Source organism: Protopterus annectens, chromosome 15.part0, assembly GCF_019279795.1.
Source record: "Protopterus annectens isolate FY-2018-M chromosome 15.part0, PAN1.0, whole genome shotgun sequence".
NCBI lineage: Eukaryota > Metazoa > Chordata > Ceratodontiformes > Protopteridae > Protopterus > Protopterus annectens.
In genome coordinates, this window is record NC_056749.1 from 180,380,462 (window position 1) to 180,394,715 (window position 14,254).

The window sequence follows — 14,254 nt, forward strand, 5'->3', positions numbered from 1 at the left end:
AATCAGCATACCAAGAAAACACATGCAAAACATTGATTTAAACTGAATAAATACTACATCATTTAATCAACCAAACACATCTAAAGGCATCCACAACCTGAAAAAATAAAAAATACAAAGCTGACAGAACTTGGCATTCTAATAACTTAAACAAAATAGCTGTTGTTGTCTTCATAAAGATAAACCAGTTCAGTATCAGTATGGCCAGAAATGGTAGGACATAATCCATTCTTTATAAAGGCTCAAAGTACAAGTGAGACACCATATCCAAAATCAATAATCCATCTGGAACAATAAGGTCAGAACTATATGCATGCTATAGACTGGACAGGGAGTTCCAAACAGATTATCAAGCAAACCAAATGTCCAAACAGATGAAACTAACAAGATTATATCCCACAATATTCCATAGGCAGCAGAGTCTTAACAAACCAGTTCATCAAACTGCTACCAAAATACTTCGGGAAATTAACATTTGGTAAAAATGTAATAATACTTTAAAAATTGGATTTGTAAATAATAGAAAGTTGCATTTTTGGGGAGTGGTCAAGATGGCAAGCAGATAACAACTTACAATTTTTGCTATGCTCTTCAACAAACTTGACATGATTTTAATATCCATTTCATCAAATAATATTATAAAAGTGAAATTTAGTAAAGAAAACCACCTGGGACAGTTTGGTGAATATATATATATATATATATATATATATATATATATATGTATATGTATGTATGTATGTATATATCTTAGACAATATTTTCCTGTCAAAAATACAGATAAAAGCAACTATAAGAAAAATGAGTCACACTAAAGCAGCATCTCAAGATACCGTGGTGAAGAAGGAACTACAGTCTATATTTAATAATATTCAGGATCTGTCCTTGAAACTAAATAAACTTGATTCCAAAGTGGATGTAATTAAAGAAGACTGTAAAAACAGATTGAATTAATAAATGAAGTTGTCAAACAGCAAAAAATTCAAATCTCTGCTATGGAAGATTCAATTAATGTTACTCATGGCAGACCAACTGAAGGAGAAAGTAACACTGAATTTATTCTTAAACAGAATAATACATTATTGGAAAAAATTGGATGATTTAGAGAATATGGAAGGAAGAAACAACATATGGATCTATGGTGTTCCTGAGAAGCAAGAAGGGGACAACATGGTAACATTTTTAAATTCTTGGATTCCAAAATTATTAAATCTGCCTTAAGCCCTGTCTTTTGACATAGAGAGGGCACACAGATCTTTATCTACAATATTTTCAAGTAAGAAACCTTCTAATCCAAAATCTATAATAGTTAGATTTATTTCCAGCCAAAACAAAGATTTAATTTTAAGAACAGCATGGTCTGCATCACCCATAAAAATAGGAGATTCTGTTATTATATTTGACAATGACTATTCTTCCTTGGTAGTGTCCTTAAAATGACAAGCTACAAGAAGTGACTGGACTGTAAAAGAAAATAAAATAAAAATATGAGAGACAAATGAATGAAAATGCTGTTTATTTGTTGTTAATGTTTTATTCTGGCCTATTAAATATCTGTTTGAATTTTTTAGAAGGGACTCCAATCAAAAGGTAAACGTTTTCATTTATTTAAGTGTCATTTTTCTTCTTATTAACTAACAGTCTATATTGTAATGTAATATGCGTGCGTATTCATATCTTTGTCTGCATATGATAAAGGAAAGTGTATTCCTGTATTATAACTGCAGAGCACTTACATATGTATGTTTGAAAGAATATTTAACAGGAACTATATGAAATAATAAAAACTGTCCTAGTTTTTAACTGTTGTGAGTTATAACAGGAAAATATTGACTGTTATAAATAGTTCATAGTAGTAATGTTTCATGAATGAGGAAGTAAAATCAATTATTTGTTCACATTTCTTCACTTATTTCTTTCAAAATTGATGTATTATCTGATTAACATTCTATAGAGCTAAAAGAGTATTGGCAGCAAGGATACACACACACACACACACACACACACACACACACACACACACACACATATATATATATATATATATATATATAAATATACACACACACATGCACATACACACACACACACACACACACACACACACACACATATATATATATATATATATATATATATATATATATATATATACATACATACATATAAAAGCAAATTATAGAGGAATGGTTTAATGACTTGTTATGGCCTTTGGTTAAAGAAAATGAGTCTTTTAATGTGTCTATTAGCTAAATGGTGATTTATATTTAAACTAACTTCTACAGATGCTAAGTTGGCATATCATTAGTAGTTGTAAGATGTTATGGATTAAATTTATGAAAATGTACTAAATACATTAGATGAATAAGAATAGAAATTTAGTTTATATATAGTAAGGTCATAGTTTTTTTGTAGATATGTATGATTAAATATTACAAGTTTAGTTACACAATCTATTAAATATATATATTAGTGAAACAAGAATTATAACAAGAGTCTAAATTTTAATTTTTTAGATGTTAATTATTTGTTATAAAGAAGTGGTAGCATTAGAGTAAAAATAGGTGATGTAATGAAGTTGTTAATGAGCGGTTTGTATGATATTATCATCAAACCAAGAATTCTTTATTCCATGATAGAGGATGTAAATGTTTATAGTACATTTTATTAAGAATTAGTAATACTGATTTTGTCAATAGCAAGATTTATTAATATTGGATCTGAATTTACTGCTTTAAACCATTGTATACTTCTTCTCATATCATACATTTTAAAGGATGCCAGTCTACAAATGCATTTCAATAAATGTTAATGGACTAAATAGTCCAATAAAGAGGGGTAGTTTAAATAAATACAGAAAAGCACTGTGGAGGTACAGGATGGAAATGTAGGCCATCCCAGGAATCAGAAGAATTAATTTATTTGAAATACTCAAAAACAAATAATCAGGAACACAAACAATCCATCAGAACTCAAATTAAATGTTTAACAAATTCACTGTGTTTTTCGTCCTTTCCAGGGCTTTCTTCAGATAATGCCATCTACTTGATCACACCCTTTATATATGTATTTCATTTAATCATAAAACTTTAAGCAATTAACTAATTCAATATACAAAGCAATGCTAAAAAAACTATTTTTAAACATTCTAAACAATTATGTTTTTATATCCTGCACCACAGTCCTTTTCCATATTGGTTTTGGTGTCTGTGTGTTCTGAGACTGGTTCTTTTCCATGGTTTTGATTTAGTTTAAATAAATAAATAAATCTACAAAAAACAGAACTAGTGCTTTTACAGGAAACTCATTTACTGACCAAGCATCTTGATAGACTGTTATTAAAATATTATACAGTCCTAATGGAATCACACTTTAGCTCAGAAAGAAGAGGTATTCATATTCTCTGGAAGTAATCATTAGCTTTACCCAAAATCATTGATTTATATTCTGATAAGAATGGTATGCTGGAATTGGTGGTAGTAGAAATAAATAAGAAATATTACACCTTTGTAAACACATATTGGATTCCTGGAATAGGCACTAAAACTCCAAATAAATATCTTGCTATTATAAAATTGCATGTAAAAGGAAAAGAGTTGATAGCTGGAGACTTAAAATATCATCAGTAGCTAAACATTTAAATCAATTTATAAATGAAATGAATATGGGAGATATATGTGATCTAAGATTAATTTTCTTAAGTATATTTATTATCCCTTTATTTTTGGGACCCAAACAAATATTGATAAAGTTTTTTTATATCCAATGTAGTATATTCAAAAATAAAATAAGTAATGGTAGTTTTATGTCCTTTATCTGACCACAATGCAATTACTTTTACTATAGAATTAAACCCTAATAATTTAATACATTGTCAAAGACATCCAGCATACATAGTTAAAATAAAAGGTTTCAGTGAATGTTTTAAATTAGTTGAATCAATGTATGGAGTTTAATAATAATGGGGAGGTTACTGATGCTATTTTATGTGATATGTTAAAAGTTTATTTATACAGTAGAATTAAGAATCTGTATACATGTAAAAGAAAGGATCAGGATAAAGAGTTAAATAATCTTCAAGCTAACATAGACAAATTAAAAGTTAATTTAAAACCTAATGATATATCTGCTAATATTAAGTTGAAAAATCTAAACCAGAAATATTTCAATATACTTCATCATAAGATTTCAATTAATTTAGAAAAATTTAAATTACAGTCTTATTCATTAAGCCCTAAGAGTTTAAACAGATTAGCCATTAGATCAAAAAACATTAATAAAATTAATCAAATTAAGGAGATTGGTTATAAAAGGGGGAAAGAATATTAAAGTAACTGATTTAAAAGACATATTAGAATGTTTTAGAAATTATTACAAAAAGAATAATAAAACCAAGACAATATTAGATAATAGTAGCATAGTGGATAGTTTCCTAAAGGAAAATATACAACAGAAACTAACTAAAGAACAGAAATGAAAAATAGAGAAGTCATTTTCTTTTAAAGAGCTAACAGATCAGGTTAAGAAGCTAAAAATCAACAAAACTCCAGGTCTAGATGTTACTAATACCAGAATTGTATAAATTATTGCCGGATAATGTCTTAAACATTTTATTAAAAACATATGACGGATAATATCTTAAACATTTTATTAAAAACATATGAAGCAATTAAGACTACTTCAAATATTCCCCCATCTTGGAGGTATTCTCTTGTAATATCCATTTTAAAACCAGATAAGGATCTGGCTTCATGCTCTATTTATTGCCCTATTTCACTTCTTAATGTGGATTATAAAATATCCATGTCTATTTTAGCAAAAAGTGTAAATATTACATTATTGGGATTAATAAATGACAATCAGACTGATTCTATTTTAAATAAGAAAATTCAAGATAGTATTATTAGGCTTTTTCATTAAGAGATACAGCTAATAAAAAAGGGCTCTCAATAATAAGGTTAGATTTAGATAAAGCTTTTGATTAAGTGCATCTGTCTTATTTGTTCAGTGTACTAAAAGAATGTGAATTTTCCCAGAATTTATAAGTTTAATCAAAAAGTTTTATGAAAAATTATCTTTTGTTAAAATAGGTTCCTTTTTATCCAGTTCTTTCGATATATTAAAATGTAGAAAACAAGGATTCCCTTTATCTCCTTTGTTATTTGCATTAATTATGGAGCCATTTTCTAATTATATAAGATCTAATAAAAATATAAAATAATTCACTATTAATGAGTACCATACCTCTAAAATTAAATTATTTGTGGATGATATTCTGTTAAGAAGTGGTGGCATTGAAATTATTTTAGCACATATAGTCAATTCTATGAATTATTTTGAAAATATTTCAAGTTTGAATTTAATCATAATAAAGCAAAAACCTTATCAATAAAAAAACTACCCTTTTAAAATGTTTTAAAAATTTTAATTGGGACAATCCACAAATTAATGTCTGGGAATCACTATTGAATCTATTAGTAAATATATGATATTGTTAAACTATAAAAACTTGATAGATCCTATTACTAAATTAACCACTAACTAGAATAAGTTATTTTTCACAGTGGAATATTGCCTAACATTAATTAAAATGATAATTTTACCTTAAAATCTTATTTTATACACAGTCATTAATAATGCTTCCTTCAAAAAAGTCTCTAAAAAATATAAACTGTATTTTCTCAAGTTTGGTATATATCTAGAATTCTTGTTATGGACTGTTATAAATAGTTATCTATTTATATTGTTTTGAAAACTTTGTTTCTTTCTACATTATTTAAAATCAAATAAAAACTTTTTTTCAAAACAGAAAGTTGTATTTTTCTAGCCAATCCATGAAACAATTGATATGGAACATATTTTTAAATTTTGCCATGGTTTATCAAGTTTTACATGACAGTGAATTTGCTTTTTCAGCTCTGTTTTTCTTTGCTTTTGCTCTTCAGATATTGAGCTAATGACCCAGATATACAATTAGTGACATAGATCACAAGGATAGAACAGGCTGCAGGTATTTTGCCAATAAAACGTACTGGATAATACATTTATGTGGTGCTAATCCAGCTCCAAGAGTGGTCTTTTATGAATAATAATGTATGTGATCTGACATAAAATTGTTTTGTCAATTTTGACAGCTAGATACATTATTATTCTTATTATATACGAACATGTTTCAGCTGCATTACTACAATACGTTCAGGGTCATTCTCCAAGCAACGTTCTACTGCTGAACTAAATCACTCATAGTATAAATTGAAGCCCAACTGTTTGTCACTGGTCAGTTGATCACTGTTCCAAATGTGAAACTTAAAAGATAAACTGCATCTTGTCATGGTGGCTTATCTTCAAAAAAAGCGAGTTTTTCATTGGCCTCATTTTTACCATCTTTTTAGTGTTTGTGAGATCTCAGAATTAGTATGGATATATAATTTGGAGTTGTGGGGACTTGCCCCCTCCACAGACTGATGTGTGTGTGTGTGTGTGTGTGGGGGGGGGGGGGGCTTGACCCTTGCAAAATAAGTTTTATTTGTTTTGCAAAACTAAGAGCATCACTATTTTGACTAATGACCTCTCAGAGTTATAGATGTATTATGTTTGAATAACTGGATGAGGATTAAATAAAATACAATTATTTACACTGGACCTGAGTAAATATCATTAGATTCATTAAATGCAGTAGTACAATCATTTGTGGTCAGATACTGACAATAAAGTTATGTTTCTTTTAAGCAGGGATGGGATTTGTGGACACATCTTTCACAGTATAAAGCAAAGCAAAGAAGGAATGTAGAAAAGAAAATTAGTAAAGTAGAAGGCAAAAAATAGAAGTTGAAGTTATGGAGTGCCTGCGAAGTGAAGGATTTGGCATAGAATGTGTAACACAGGTTATGTCACAGCATGATGGAACAAGCCTCCAAAATAAGGAGAAACAGGAAGATCAGGAGACATCTGAAGAAGAAACATGTACATGGGAAAGAAAGAGAGAGAGATTTAGTATCTTATAATGTCTATGCAAAGCAGAAAGCAAAACTAATCAATACAAAAGAGCACCACTGAAGATATTTGAATAGAAATACATGAATAGGAATCCAGACATAGAAAACTTTACAATACAAAAAATAAGAAGACAAAGAGGAAAAGCAGAAAAGGAGATTAGTAATGGAGAAGTTAAAGAAATAGAATCTGAGGTTATGGAGTACTTACAAATTGAAGGATTCAGTGTATAAAATCTACTTCAGAAAGCACCACAACAGGATAAAGCAATGGACTTTCAAATTAAGGGGAAACCAGTGGAACAGGAAGCAATTGGTCAGGTGCCATATGAAGATATTTTGTAGCCTTCCACAGGAAACCAGTATAAATATTCACTTGAAGCTTTACAGCAAGGGAAGGAAACTGTGGAAACTATGATGCAGTCAGTGTTGAGTAGTGATAGGTCAAATGAGTTCCTATATGACAGAGCAATGGATGACACAGAATGAAATTGAAGAGAATGTGTCACAAGAACATGCTATAGAACTTTTTATAGAATGCCTGCAGGAAATGGAAAACAAAAAATGTGCACTCAGTTTATAAGAAAATGAGCTAAGAGAAGAGTTGCTTGGTTTAATAGAGATAGATAGATATAGTAAGATCAATGAAAAAAAATAAACTATAGAAGGTCAATAAAACCCAAAAAGTCAGAAGTTTGATAAAACAAATGAACACAATAGTTAGGACTGTCCATAGAGAGCCATACAATAAACAGAATATATTACTGTGCAGCTAAATTAATAACAAATACACAGGGTGGTGAGGGAAAGGAAGGGGAGAAACCCTAGATACCATCATGGAATTATCAAATAGAGAAAACTATAAAACAATAAAGACAAGAAATGTCACTGTTAGAATATAGAAGAGGGAACAGATTAACAAAAATACTTAGAAAGACAGATGCGATAAATGCAATGCACAGTATTAGAACAATTCAGCATCTATCATGCACTGTCGCAAATAATAAACTAAAAATCTCCTTAGGAACTGAAAGCACAACTGCAAGTTGACAAAACTTTTTCAGATGATATAAGAAAGTAATTTTGTCTTGATAAATGTGCAAAAGGAACCTTCAAAGCAGGAACACTGCAGCACCAAGAAAACATCAGATTGGGACAATAATGAGATATAAAAGAACTTGAGCAAGAGGGAGTGTATAAATATTTGGGAATTGATGAAGGATTAACAATAAAACACGAACAAATGCAAATAAAACTTAGTAAGGAATATCTTAGAGGACTTAAATTAATCCTGAAAACAGTGTTGACATCTAGGAACAAAATGCAAGCAATAAACCAATTTGCTCTTTCTGTCCTAACTTACAGTTTTGGAGTGATTGGCCCCAAAATGTGTTGCATAGATCAGACAGGAAAACAAGAAGGATGCTTCATGCTCACCAGATGATTTATAAAAATCAGTGCATACCAAGATTATATATTCCCCATTCCAAAGGAGGTATGGGCCTCTTTGAACTTGATTACGTGTATAGGTCTGCAGTAGTGGGACTGCATACATATCTGTTGACCTCACAAGACCCAAATGCAGTGAAAGTTTTGAAACATGAGGAGACTAAATCTAAGATGACTTCCCTGCTTAGTCTCCCAGAAGCATATCAGCATCAAGCAGGAATGAAAATCAAGCCACAAGTAGATAAAAATCAGGCAGCAAATGAATATACCAAAAAAGAAAAGAAAGAATATAAGGTGAAGGATCAGATGAGAAGGCAAGACATGTGAAAAATGCATAAATATAGTTGTAACTATAGAAAACTTCTGGAAGACCCTCATGTTGATCTGGATTGAATGCAGGAATGGTTAAGGAGAAGCAAATTCAAACCAAGAGATGAAAGGTTAATATTGGCGGTCCAAGACAGTGGGCTATGTACACGTTGGTTTACAAAGTCCATTAAACATGTGGGAGAAACAGACAAATGTAGGTTTTGTCAAACAGAATTGGAAACAGTTGCACACCTCGTTGCTGGTTGTGACATGCTATACTATGGCAGAAGGACTGTATACTGAAAGGCATAATAATGTGGCAAGACTGTTGCACTGGGGATTGTGCAAACATTATGGTATTGAAATAGCTGAAAAACACTGGAATCATGACCCACAAATCATCATACAACATGGGATCACCCATTACCATCAGTTCAAAAGATAGGTGCGAGAAAATCAGATATAATGGTCCATGAAAAGACAACAAAAGTAGCATTGATCATAGAAATTGCTACACCCAGTGACTACAGTGTCTTGCATACAGAGAGGCACAGTCATAAAATGTCAGGATTTGTAGGCAGAAATGAAAGCAATGTGGAAGAAAGATACCCAGACAGCTCCAATAGTAGTAGGAGCAACATGTATTATAAAAAAGAAACTACAATCATATTTAGATATCATACCATTTAACTGTAACTCCATATGAATTGCAGAAGGAGTCATTACTGGGCACATTGTGGGTGCTGCATAGATTATGTCTGGCTGACATCAAAGATTGAAACAATACTAATTTCATGAACTTTTATCATACTTTGACTTAGGAAAGTGGTCCATTCCTGATATGGTACTAGAAACCCAAAAGATTTGGTGAAATTAAAAAAAAGCATAAGTAACGTATTTATGCAATGTGAAAGGACTGGTGATATGACAATGTGTCTCAAGAATGTCACATTGCACTGCTGATTACAAACCACAAAATTTTGCAGCATTAATCTACACAGGAGGAATTACCTAATGAGAAGGGCATAAAACAATAGGTCCTGCTACTTACCATGATATTATAACAACAATTACACGCAGCCCCAGGAAATGGTTAGCCTCTCTCCTAGATCCAACACAGTGTATGCTTTCATTCTACTTATAAACCTGCCACTCTACCTGGAATACCCTCAAATTTTGAACAGTCCTCGTTGCTTTGCCAGTACCCACATATCTGTACATTCTACAATGTCTCACCCCTAGCATATGGTGCCACTTCAGTTGAGCAGTATGCATATCACATGGATTATGATGCATGTATCTGACTTATAGCTTGAGTCATGGCAATTAAGCGCTGTTAATTTTACTTATTTAGTTTTGTTGCGGTAGTGTTGTCGCCTCAGAGTAAGACGCTGTCCAGTTCGATTCTCAGCTAGAGCATCTTCTGCATGGAGACATGCATGAATGGGGGTACCTTCGTTGAAGGTAGTGCATCAGAGCTGGCAACTTGGCACGTAAAAATCTACTGCCAATCATTAGTGGACCGGAGTTCCGCTGTGGCGACCCCTAACCGGGAAAAGCCGAAAGACACAACAACAACATTTTTTTTTACAAAAAAGTGTAGTGTAAAGCATCTTTCACTGTATTTTACTAGTACATATGTGTGTGTGTGTGTGTGTGTGTGTGTGTGTGTGTGTGTGTGTGTGTGTGTATATATATATATATATCTGTGTGTGTGTGTGTGCATGCGCGCGCACACGTATGTGTATATATGGGTTTATGTCAGATGATTGAGTTTTCAGAAACTTGAAATTTATATGGTTGAGACCATATGATCAAGTTTCTGAAAACTTGAACATAAAAAAAAAAAAAAACAAAAACCAAAAAAAACACAAAAATCTACCGTTTTTACATTTTTGCAGGAGACAAGCCCCCTGCACCCCCCACACCACCTGAAAATGATAGATGCCACCTCAAAGATCACACTACAGTGAGGAAAAAGGTACATTTCTTAATCTGCATGGTACTGCGATCTACATTCAAAAGCTTTGGGTTTTCAAAAACTTGATTATATGGTCTCACCCATATGAATTCATAGTATCTGAAAACTATATATATATTTTTTTAATTATGCTTGCTGTGCTTAGTGTTACAAACAAAAAGCATATCAGTAATGCTTGGTACAATGTCTGAAGAAGGATTCCCCATAAGGCCCACTCTGGGCCAGGATATCAGTTTTACTGTTCACGTAAGATACATAGTATACAGCTTTAATGAAAATGAGCTAGCTGCAACAATTACATGCCATGTGATAAACTCTTTTTCTAGAGACATTTCGGTAAATGCAGAGCTCATACTGGCTAGATCAAGTCTAATTTACTGACCATATGTTTTTCAGTTCAGTAACATTGACTTAAATGTCTGAATAACCATTTTCCAAAGGAGATTCTGCCAGTGCAGTTTCTAAGAATGCATTGGCAGTGATTATTTTGTCTTGTGGGATTGTTGTATTCTCTAATCTTCATGTTTGATGCGGAGCTGGTGTATATACATTTTAGAGGTGTGAGGTGATTGTATTCTGGACATTGCTATGACCAGTTATTTTTGTTCAGTTGCAACCTTATGAAACAGGGAGAAGAATAGTTCAAAAATAGAATCGACCTCATCCTAACTGGTATAGACTAGGCAGAGTGCTACTGGTTTATCCTAAGAGTCCTTCTTGACATCCTCAATTTCTGCATAACGCTGTATCCATTTAAGGTACATAAATTATAAAGTATGTGAACTAATCTATCCTCTAAATATCTGTGTTACCCCTTAGAATTTTTGGGCTAATCCTGCTTCTCACTCATTTCTTTGTACTCCACTGAGTACACTTTTCTGCTTGTAAACTATACACTTTAACAGAATCTCAGTATTTCTCTTTTTTTGTGACCAGTTTGTATTACCTATGTGTTTTACCATTGTTTGTAATTGGTAGATTTTTTTTGGTTACTATTTTGAATGTAAGTAGGGCTGAGCCAAAGTAGGTCATGCTCTAATCACTGCATTACTCCAGTAACCAAGATGTAAATCAAATAAAGAAAGAAAAGCTAACAATGCAATTAAAAGAGAGTGTTACTGCTTTCAAAATGCTAAGCTTTTTAATACTACATACAAACCATGATTTATAGCATATACCTCTAAATGAAGAAAGCTCTAAACTGTGCACATTTAATGTAACTCTGAAAGATACAGATTCTTTAGACTTCTTATTGATATTTAGTCATTAGCAGAGGCATTCCAAAGAGCTATTGCATATGCAAACGAAGGATTGGAAAGTGCTGTAAACATACATTAGTTTTGGGGACAGGAACAAGAGCAAACAAGAAAGTGATACAGCTGCTGAACAGATTAAGGAATCATTATTTCAAGTAAATTAAGAGTGACAAGTCTGAAATGCACAGGTCAGATTTTTAATGCCTTAGGTACTGGAATCTGATGCAGAAAAGGTTCAATTGTGACGTTACCAAGACTAAAAGACATTGAAGCATTACACAGATTTCTACGAATTATGCAGTATTTTGCAGTTTGCACTTAATAGGTTTAAGACAACTAAGCTTCTGAGAGAGCTGTTATAGAGATACATGAAGTCTGGAAACAGAGCTATAAATAGGAAAATTATTTTATCATGCTCTAGGAGCTAATTAGAGATGTAGCAACGTTATAATACTATTGTGTGAATAAGCCAATTATGTTACAAGTAAGATGATAGACATTTATAAGAGCTGTGATCCTATAAGAGAACAGACCAACTGCTTAGCCTATGGGTCAACAGCTTTTATAGATGCATAAAATAAATAAATCCAACTAGAAGAAGATCTGGTAGCAACAATGTTTAGATATTAGAAATTCTATAAATATCTTTATAAAGAAGTTCAGGTGGAAACAGACTGCGAACCCTTGCAAACCATTTTCTTAGATATGAGAAATTAAATAAACATCTTTATAAAGCAGTTCAGGTGGAAACAGACTGCAAACCCTTGCACACCATATTCAGAAAGTCTTTATATGTGGCACCTCCAAAACTACAAAATATATAACTCAATCTGTAGAGGAATGCTCTGGTGAACTATATACCATGTAAAGAACTATACATAGCAGAAGTTTTAAGCAGAGCATAACAACTAGAGAGGTATAAAAATATTAGAAGACAGAATAGAAATGATTTGGGTAATATAGCAAATCTCCCTAATTTAAGGTCTTTGTATGAATGGTTTCATTGAAGTTTGTATTTTATATGTGAGTTTTCTCTCATTACACGCCCATTAAACAGAAGGCTTAGTCAGGGTTATATCATACCTCAATGCTTTTACTGTGTAGTTTACCTTGGCCGAATACTTAGTCTGTCATGGTCACCTGTCCAATCAAACTGGACAATTCCTCAGGGTCATCTGCAACTGTCTTGACCAATTGAGTCCAGACCCAACATGTTTACTTCTGCTGTATAGTTTATCTTAGCAATATACTTATGTAGTTCTTATTACCTGACTACTTTCCTCCCAGATATGTTTATGCTAGTTACAAAGCAGTGTAGATATCTGTACTCTACTATTACCCTGACTGGTGTGATATATCTATTCAGCCCTCTTTTCAGGTTCCTGTAAATTAGTCATATACCTTTACTACCTGTCACATTAGTCACACCAATTATATCTTGCTTAGATAGACTAGGCATCCTTGTATCCCCATACTGTCTTTCCACTGATTGTCAGTATATTACCAGGTGCTATTTATATGGCTTTTAACTTAGGTATTCGGACCTTTACACAGAGCTAACTCTTTTAGAAATGATGTGGTATTAAGTGGATTCCTAGCAACTGCAGTGGTTTTGATGTTTCCCTTCTCCTCCATGTACACTTTGTGCTATCCATAGCGTGAATGAGAATAATCCTTCTGTTTAATTTTTGCCCTTTTAGTACATTGCTCTATATAGCCACATATTCATTGGGCATAATAATATACTTTAAGTAGCATCAAAAGATTTTAGTTAGACTCTAATGTTTCTATTCAGGTTCTGCTTACTTCTGTGGAATCCTGAGAATGTGAAGCATACACTGATTGACTGCTGTAGATCCTGATTGCTGTCATATTTTAATCCCCTCCCCACCTTGGTCAACCTCAGCGGGCCTACATGTTCCTGTTTTATCTCCACTCCTTCATATGTACACAATTTCAAATAAGAAATATAAATAACCACATTAAAGGCAGTGTGTATCAACTCTATAATTTTATTCAAACACATTGGAATATTACTATACTTCTAACAAATTTTAACATGTTTAACCAGCAAATATATCAACACATATTTATGTAATTTAGAATAGCAGTGACTATCTACCAATTAATACTATCCACTACCCATTGCAAATAATCCATGTTAACTTCAAAGAAATGACTTCATATACTATTTTAAAAAAATCTAATATCACCACCATTATTCAGCAATCTTTAACTACTCTAATTAGTGTACTACAACATAAATA